Source organism: Arachis ipaensis, chromosome B04 (genome assembly GCF_000816755.2).
Source record: "Arachis ipaensis cultivar K30076 chromosome B04, Araip1.1, whole genome shotgun sequence".
NCBI lineage: Eukaryota > Viridiplantae > Streptophyta > Magnoliopsida > Fabales > Fabaceae > Arachis > Arachis ipaensis.
Genome location: NC_029788.2, coordinates 116,204,033 through 116,213,361, shown reverse-complemented (window position 1 = coordinate 116,213,361; position 9,329 = coordinate 116,204,033). Strand labels below are relative to the sequence as shown.

Here is a 9,329-nt window from a genome sequence, read left to right as displayed (position 1 = left end):
CACTTTTTTTATGGTCTTTACAAATATTTTTTTTAATTTTGATTTGGTATTTTTGTTTTTATTATTTGACTCTATGAAATACTGATGATACTGTAGATTAATGTTGACTTGATATATCTTGGCACATCATAATTTAAGGAAGAGTCTTTACAATGAAAAATGAAATAGATAGTTTTTAAATTTTAGTCATCATTATCCTAATTAATTTTCATTTGGCAGGAATACAAAGAAGGAAGTTAAGAAATTTAGAAGTCCTTGAGCTTGACTTTGAATCCAATGGTGCCTGTAAAATTGAGCATTGTTTTAGCGCTATCTCATCTCTCAAGTCTCTACGCTTAAATGTTGCTACTAAGGCTACCTTGACTGGTAAATCATTCCAAGGTGAAACCTATCCATACACAAAATTACTTGAATATACACACTCAATAGTTTCTATTCATATTTTGTTTCAATTAATAGAATGAAATTAAACATTAGGCCAGGGTTCCAATTAGTTTTGTAGTTGTTTACTTTGCACACATTATTTACTTTAGTCATATTATTCTTCTTTACTATCAGCTAGTTGGAAAAAGATTTCTTCCAAGTTGAGGAATCTGGAGCATCTTTACCTATCCTTACCATACTTACCTAATGAGATTCTGCCATCTATGAAGAAACTTACCTCTTTGAGAACTCTCAATTTGGCTGGAAATGGGTTAGACAATAAATTTAACTTTTCAGGTACGTACTATTTTCATTCTTAGCTTATTTGTGTTTGCAATAATTATTCAAAGTAAATTACTAATTTATCATTTAGGTACACAAAGTGCAATTTAAAAAAAAAATTCAAAAGAAGAAAAACTAAAATTTTAAAAACTGAATCGATCGTTAAATTAATAGAGTTAGAGGCTCAAAGATTTAAAAATTTAACTAGAGTTCAACTTAAATATAATAAAATATATTTATATATATTATATATATTTAAAAAAAAGTAAATTTTTTATGTTTATTATTTTAAACTAGCTGCACCAGTTTAACTAATTAACCAATTTTTACTTAGTTTAAACTAATTTGATGATCAATTTTTTATTAATCCAGTTTGAATTGACCGGTGTAGTGTGTGTTTGAATTAAAGTTTGCAAACAAAAATTTGTATAAAATTGATCTTACAAACTTGATTTTGATAAAAAGTGAGTTAGTGTTAACGTGATTTATGTTTGATAATTTTGTATAAAAATTGATTATAATAAAATGAACGTTGTTTGGATTACATTATTCAAAATTACGTTTAGACAAAAATTAATTGTAACACCCTACCACACAGAACCTTACGCTTAAGTCGTAAAGTAAAGGTGGCAAGGTATTACGACCTCTAAAAGAAATTTTAGGTACATAAATATAGTTGAAAGAAATCAAATCTAGGAGCCTTGAAGAATTAGCTAAACAAAATAAAAACGATAAACAGAAAATCGAGTCACACTCGCATGGATATTCATAAAACTTTATATACAACCAAAAATAAAACTCAAACCACAAAATAAACTCCTGTATCTCCAAGTCAACCTCTAGGAGGGACAAAACATAAAATATACGTGCGGAGATTCTATAAACATATATACATAGCCTAAAACAAAATATGACAGTCCAAAAGATAGTTCTTCACTTGTAAGGAGGGTCTCCAAACGCTCAACGAGGTGCCTCTCGACCTGCATTTGAAAAACAACAACATAGTATGAGGTGAGAACCAGAGGTTCTCAGCATGGTAAAGGTGTCCACATAGTTAATATAAAAGGTCTCGGGAGAGCCAGAGGCATTCTTAGAACTTCGACTCTCAGATTTCAGCTTAAGAATTCAACTAAACCAGAAATTAGGTAAGTTATCTAAGGTATTAAAGTTCTAAATCTAACTTTAACTTAACACTTCACTTTCTAACTCCTCCAATCCTCCGAGACACCGGTGGAACAACCCCCCTCACACCTCCGTCAAGAGGGATTTCTCAAAAAACATACACATACAATTCAAGCAAGGAAAACACAGATAGAGAAGCATTTACAGCAAGTAGAACAAGTAGCAGATAAGCAGAATTAAACAGTTAAGCAAACTAAAAGAATGCACACTCAAACAAAGCAAATAAATGCATATGATGTATGTCTGTCCTATGGATGATGAGTCTCATCTGTCGGTTATACAGCCAACCCGACATGTTCTGATAGTTAACCATTGGACAATCCCTCTGTGCATGCATCCCCAAGCTCAATAATATAGAATTCCATAGAGTCAAACTCCAAACTCAATAACATAATATTCCATGGAGTCAAACTCCAAGCTCAATAATATTCCATGGAGTCAAATTCCAAGCTCAAATATAATATTCAATATTAATATATATATATGCATGCCCATGGGGGAATCCGGGGAGTTAAAGTGCCTGGTCACATCTTGCGACAGAGGGTCAACAAACAGTCTCAAATACACAAGCCACATAATAATCTCTTTCCTTTTTAAAATAACACTTCAAATCAAAACTCCAATTCTTATAGAAATTTTGGCAGTATCTCCTTTAAAACTTGAATTTCTACCACCCTTCAAGGGTCCCAACTACCAAACCAAACACCTCTCAGTCATTCAAATCATTTCCAATAACAAATTATTTCAAAATCAAACAAATACCAATATTAAATCTTTTTCCAAAACCAACCAACTTTAACAGCAAATTATTAACAACAGCTAAACCACACATTTTATTCCATATACACAATTCGTCAATTATACATTCAGTTCATTCCTATCTTAAGATTTTCTAGCCTAAGTTTTTACGTGACATTAAACATTAATTATGAGAAACTAAAACCATACCTTCGTACGGAATCAAAATATTCGAAGCTCCGGAGAAACTTTCTGACCAAGCTATCGAAGAAGAAAATGTCTAGAATCGTCTGTGCTCCTAGAACTCCCGTTAGCAGAACTCAAGGGATAGAAGAGCTACGTCACCGTCAACTTCCACCGATCAAAAGTGATGCCAATGTGTAGAGAAGGAAGATACAGATACTTTTACCGGATTAACTTTTTTATTAGAGTTACGAATTGCAAAAAAATTAAAGCCGAAAATTTGTGGGAATTTAGATTCTCTCTCGGTTACGCTCTTCTCTCTCGCCGTTTTCTTTCCTTTTTTTTTTCTCTCGCATACGCTAATCATATATATATATTATATACACACGATTAATTAGTAAGCCGCCTTGGCTTCTTTATTGTATATATATATATATGCAACACAATGCATAATGATAGTAATAATAATATATATGTAACTTAATGCATAATTGAAGCCACCTTTTGTTTCCGTTCTTTATGATTAGTAATCATAATAATACTAGCAATAGTAATGATAATAATAATGATAATAATAATAATAATATAATTATAGCAATAATATATATGATTGAATGTATATGAGTTACTAATATAAATGATATTAGTAATTTAAAGATGAAAAATATTTGGTGAAGTATTAGTAAAGCTGAGCTCTCCAAAAAATACCGATATTTACTCATATCTTTGGATATCGAACTCGATAATAATATTATTATCTAAACTCTATTTTAAATTAAAATATCAATTACTCAAATTAAAATATACATATAAGTTTCATTACATGTTGAAATTTAGGGATTTTTTTCCGAAATAAATAAAAAAAATTATTTCTTAAAACAAATTATTCCAACTTTAAATACGACGATACGTTTTGTTTTTTTTTTTTTTTAGTTTTAGGCAAATTCGTCGCACCCTCAACAAACTCTATTATTTTCATAGAGTTCGCTGCACCCCGGTGAACTTTATCCCGAGAGCATGGTTGGTGGAGAAGCGAGCTCAATACCATTATTTCATTCTTTTTCTTGGTTCTCATCTTGATATTTTTCTCTACAATGTCAATCAATGCGTTATTATCCATTCATTATGATGGTGAAATAGTGTATGCTAAAGAATGTTTTATCGTTTTTAAGTCCGGACAACCAATAATTACATACATGATACCGAAAGTCAACAGTCTAACAGAGTTGAAGAATTTGATATTGCGTTCCGTTGGATAGCAACACATGAAAAGGGAGAAAAAATTTATTACAGATATCCGATCGAAGCATATGACAATTTATTTTATAAAAGGTATATTATAGTTATCTTTGTTATGTTGTTGTTATGGTTATTAGATCACGGTTCTTTTGTTTTGAATTAGGTATCGGTTGCGTGACGACGAGGACGTACATCTTATAAGGTCATGGCACAATCGATGGACAAATGTTCATCTGTTGGAATTATTCGTGTTTTTAGTTGAGTTGGGTGAACGAGGATCATCTGCGGATACGATTGATGATAGTTCATTAAGTGGAATTGTTAGAAGAAATATTAGAACGACGATGGTTGGTCTAAATATGCCAGCTGAAGGTAGTCAAGAGGGGTCAAACGCTGAACTTCCTAATGCTGACATGATGCAAGATAATGTTAAAAGTCATGAGGGTTCTGCTATTAGGGATCCGATGATGGATCCCTATGAAGTGAACCCCGATGACGGAGACGATGCTGGTGATGAACCAACGAAAATTCCTGACGAGGGTGACAAGGAAGAAGAGATAAATTACTACGGTGATACATAAATCACTCTGACACAGCCTGCCATTTTTCGACCATATGACTGGCCGGATCACTTCTCCAGGTTGAATCTAGATGCAGACTTTGGATTAGTCATTTACCCATGGAGGCCCCGAAGAGGATCCAACCAATGAGTTCGAGGTTGGACAACAATTTAAAACAAGGAAGAAAACATGCTGGCAGTTAAGAGGTACAACATCAGGAGGACTGTGGGGTATAAAATACTGGAGAATGACCAATTGAAGTATGATGTAAAGTGTATCTGGTTTGAGCTCGATTGCTCTTGGAACATACACATATCATATCGCCGAAAACAAGAAAATGGAAGGTTAGGAGATACAATGATCCTCATACTTGCATGCAAATATCCATGGGTCAAGACTATCGTAACTTGGATTCGAAGGTGATTGCTCAACACATATTCACCATGGTCAAAGCAGATCCAACAATTAGCATAAGAGTTCTGCAGGGAGGTATGGAGAATCACTTCGGTTACAAGGTGTCGTACAAAAAGGTTTAACTTGCAAAGCAGAGAGTCATTGCTAGGATATATGGCAATTGGGAGGAGTCATACAACGAGCTTGCTCGTTGGTTATTCGCTATGCAGATGTACTTAGCCGGTAAGATGCAATACATTCTGCTTAGTTATGTATAAAATCTCCATCTACATATGCTAACTGTTGATTGATATTCAGGTACTTTGGTGCAACTTGTGACACAGCCTTGGCCTGGTGCAATCGACACTGTCATGTTTCATCGGGTATTTTGGACGTTTTTACTATGCGTTGAGACTTTCAAGCATTGCAAGCCACTTATTTCCATCGATAGCACCTACTTATATGGTAAATACGGATGCACGTTACTCATGGCTATTTCTCAAGATGACAACATATTGCCTATTGCATTTTCCGTTATTGAGGGTGAGGCGAAGGAGGCTTGGTTATTTTTTCTTTCGTATTTGAGGCAGCATATGACACCACAACCCGGCGTCTTAGTGATTTCAGACAGGCACAAATCAATTGATGCTGCATTGAACACCGATGGAAGTTTATGGAAACTACCGCATGCCTTCAAACATTTTGTACAAGACACATTGCTGCCAACTTCATGAGTCACTTCAAAAACAAGGACTTGAAGACGATTCTGGTTAACGCAACATATTTGAAGTTGCAGCGGGAGTTCACTCATTATTTTGGTCGTCTGAGGGGCGAGAATGTTGCAATTACGAACTGCCTTGAAGAAATGCTTCGTTCACATTGGGCGCAGTATGGGGATGAGCGTCGTCGGTTTGGTCACATGACGATAAACATCTCGGAGTGCATTAATGCTGTCATGAAGGGTTCTCATAATTTGTCCATCAGTGCTCTTGTTAAGTCAAGTTATTTTCATTTAGGTGAACTCTTTGCTAGGAAGTGTGATTGTGGGTATTTTCAGGCTCTTCATGTTCCTTGCCGTCACGTTCTTGCAGCTTGCTCTCATGCACGACTTGATTAGAAGTGGTACGTACATCCCGTGTATCACATGGAGTCGGTCTTTAATGTTTACAGATCATAATTTCGACCGATTGGTCACGAGGATGACTGGCCATCCTATGACGGGCTCGTATTCGGCCTAACCTTAGGAGAGCAGTGGAATACGGTGATAGGCCCAAGAGAGTAGTAAACTAACGCAACCACCCAAATTGCGCTGACTATGCTCCGTGGCATGACACATCTGGAGGTACAGCCATGCCAACATAGCCGAGTCCCATGATAACCTGCCACATCTGTCAAGATCCCCTACCAAGGGCACCCACCTAATGTGTACCTGAGAGTCAGATGCGTTTGAAAATAGGCCCGATTACCTGCATGATATACCCTCTAGTGTAGCACAACAGGCGGTCCTCGATCGCATCCTCCTCCAGATCTCCGCAAACGGTGTTCTAAAACCAGTTAAGTTTGACAATCCACTTGGTCTGTGACTCTCTATCCTCTGGGTCCAGAACAACACCCAGTAGCTGCTGGCAGAAGTCCTCAATGAACCAACCATCATGGTGTTGCATGCTCCCACCCACCGATGCATCCACTTACATGATCACCATCGACCATAAGTCCCAATTGGTACACCACATCTTGTAAGGTGATAGTCATCTCCCCGCATGGCAGATGAAACGTATGAGACTCAGGTCTCCAACTCTCAATCAACGCTGACGCCAATGGCCAATCATACTCGAACTCCACCATGTACGCCACATACTCAAATTTAGCTCGTCTGAGATATGGCCTAATCTGCTCAGGCGAGTGTCTCATAGAGTTTCATCTCGTGCGTAAGATCAGAGGCGCCTACCGAACAAAATAAACAAGTTCAAAAAAATAAGGTCAACAAATAAAATTAGAAATTCACCTTTTATTATAATATAATAAATAAGAGTGATAAAAGTGTACCACTCGATCAAGTCTGCCTGCTATATGCTCAGCCTGATTTAGTCTATATAGAGTATGCTCGTACTCCAATAACTACTGCTCTATCACTACACTCTAATAAAATAAAATAAATTGAATTTAGTTTCTTTCACATTAACTAAATTTTTATCAGATATATTTAAACTAATTGTCTATTTTACATCTTAATCATTTCATAAATTTACTAATTAATATGTACTATAACTAACTGCATGATCATAACTAACTATGTAAACATACTAATTTATCAATCCACTGATAATTTAATCAAACTAGCTACTTATACATATTTCAATCTAACTACATATTTAACTAATTTACATCTAAATTACAAAAAAAGCGCATACTAACCTAGAACTGACGATAGAGTAGACAAAAAATTTTACATGTATTGGAAGACAAAAAATTTAACAGAGAAGATAATAAAAGAATGACAAATGACTATGGAAAAAAGAAGATTTGGGAGAGAAAATCTGAAAACGACAAAATAAAGGTCCCACGAGTTTATATAGTGTGACGAACTCAGGGTAAAGTTTGCTGGGGTGCGACAAACTTCAATAAATTATGAAATTCGACGGAAATTGTCTAAAACTACAAAAAAAAAATAATTAACGTATCGTGGTATTTAAAGTTAAAATAATTTGTTTTAGGAAATAATATTTTTTTTATTTCAAAAAAAATCCTAATTTCATATATCATAATGCGCAAAATGTTTAATTTTTTAATACTCCTTTTTAATATTCTTTCTGTATTTAATTATATTTTTCTAATAGAATTTATATTATAAAAATTCACAATAATAAACAAAATATATACTAATTTAAGAAAACACATCACCACTCGTAAATATTAATTTCATATACGAGACGCTATCGAGATTAGATGGATTTTTATTGTTGTGATGTGTTATATATTGTATATACTATATAATAAGTTAATTATCCATACAATTAATGTATGAAATAAATTTTCTTTTACAATTTGAATTTGGAAATTGAATTTTTTTTTAAAACTATAACATTCTATATATTTAGGAAAAGTATAGGGTACCAACATATTATTTGCCAACTTCTGCCAACTCTTATTTATAATTATATTTCATGGAAGTGTGTTCGTGGATGTGTTTAATAATTAATATATTTTAAATACATATATAAAGAGACACATCCAGAAAATATATCTATAAAGACACTTCTATTAAATACAGCTATAAAAAAGACATTTTTATTAGACACATCCACGAACACACTTTCATAAAACACAATTATAAATAAGAGTTGGCAGAAGTTGGCAGATATGTTGTTGGTAACGTAGCGGAACCGATATATTTATTACGTTTTATAAAATCTTATTGTAATTAGATTGCCAAAATAATAAAAAACTGCATAACCAAAAAGGTAGAAACCCACATAATAGAGATCAGAAGAAAAGAAGAGAGATGAGAGGCCGACAATTTCTTAAACTAAAATTAGTGGGTGTCTATTTAAAAAGGTTAAAGAAAATGAGTAGAAGAAAAGTACTAAAAGATTTAGTAAAAAGTTAACAAAACAATTTATTCAATCACTTAAATTTTTTTTAATATTATTAGTGGATGATTGGTTAATACTTAATAGGCATTTTGGTGCTTATAAATTCACATTTTTTAGTGTAAATTTAAAATTAAATTTTTATTCATAGTTGTAATAAAAATAAAAAAGAAAAAAAACGAAAAACGTAAGTGATTTTAAAATTTAAAATAAATAATATGTACTAGTTAGGTAGTTTATTATTTTGGACAGGTGGTGGAGAGCAATTTTGCATAATCTCAAATTAGAAGACCCCTTTGTGGAAATAATATAAAGAAGGGACTTCAATTCAATGTGTTTGTCAACTAATACTAGAAAAACAATATGTATAATTTGTCTATTTATTTTTCAGATTTAGCTTCGAAGTTCACCAATCTGGAGGTACTTGACTTAGGTTTCAACCATTTCAATGAGACAGAAGAGATATTCTCCTCTCTCAGTGTTCTATCATCTCTCAAGTCATTAACTTTGCGAGGCTGCGAACTAACTTCCATATCATATACTAGTAATAATAATAATAATGACGTCATTTATATCTTTTTTTTTTCTTTTTAATAGGTAACTTCTTTTTATACTGAATTATTTGTAGGTTTGTCACAGTTACACTCCTTAAAGTTCCTTGATGTATTATCTCCTCTCGGTTTGAACATAAGTTTTCCCACCATATCACCCCAAGGTTTGTATGCACCGAAAGGAATAA

The 9,329-nt window shown here is 33.5% G+C and overlaps 1 pseudogene; it reads left to right on the top strand.

Annotated features, from left to right (window-relative positions):
- Nucleotides 1–9,329, top strand: part of LOC107637054 — a 13,656-nt pseudogene that overhangs the window by 795 nt on the left and 3,532 nt on the right.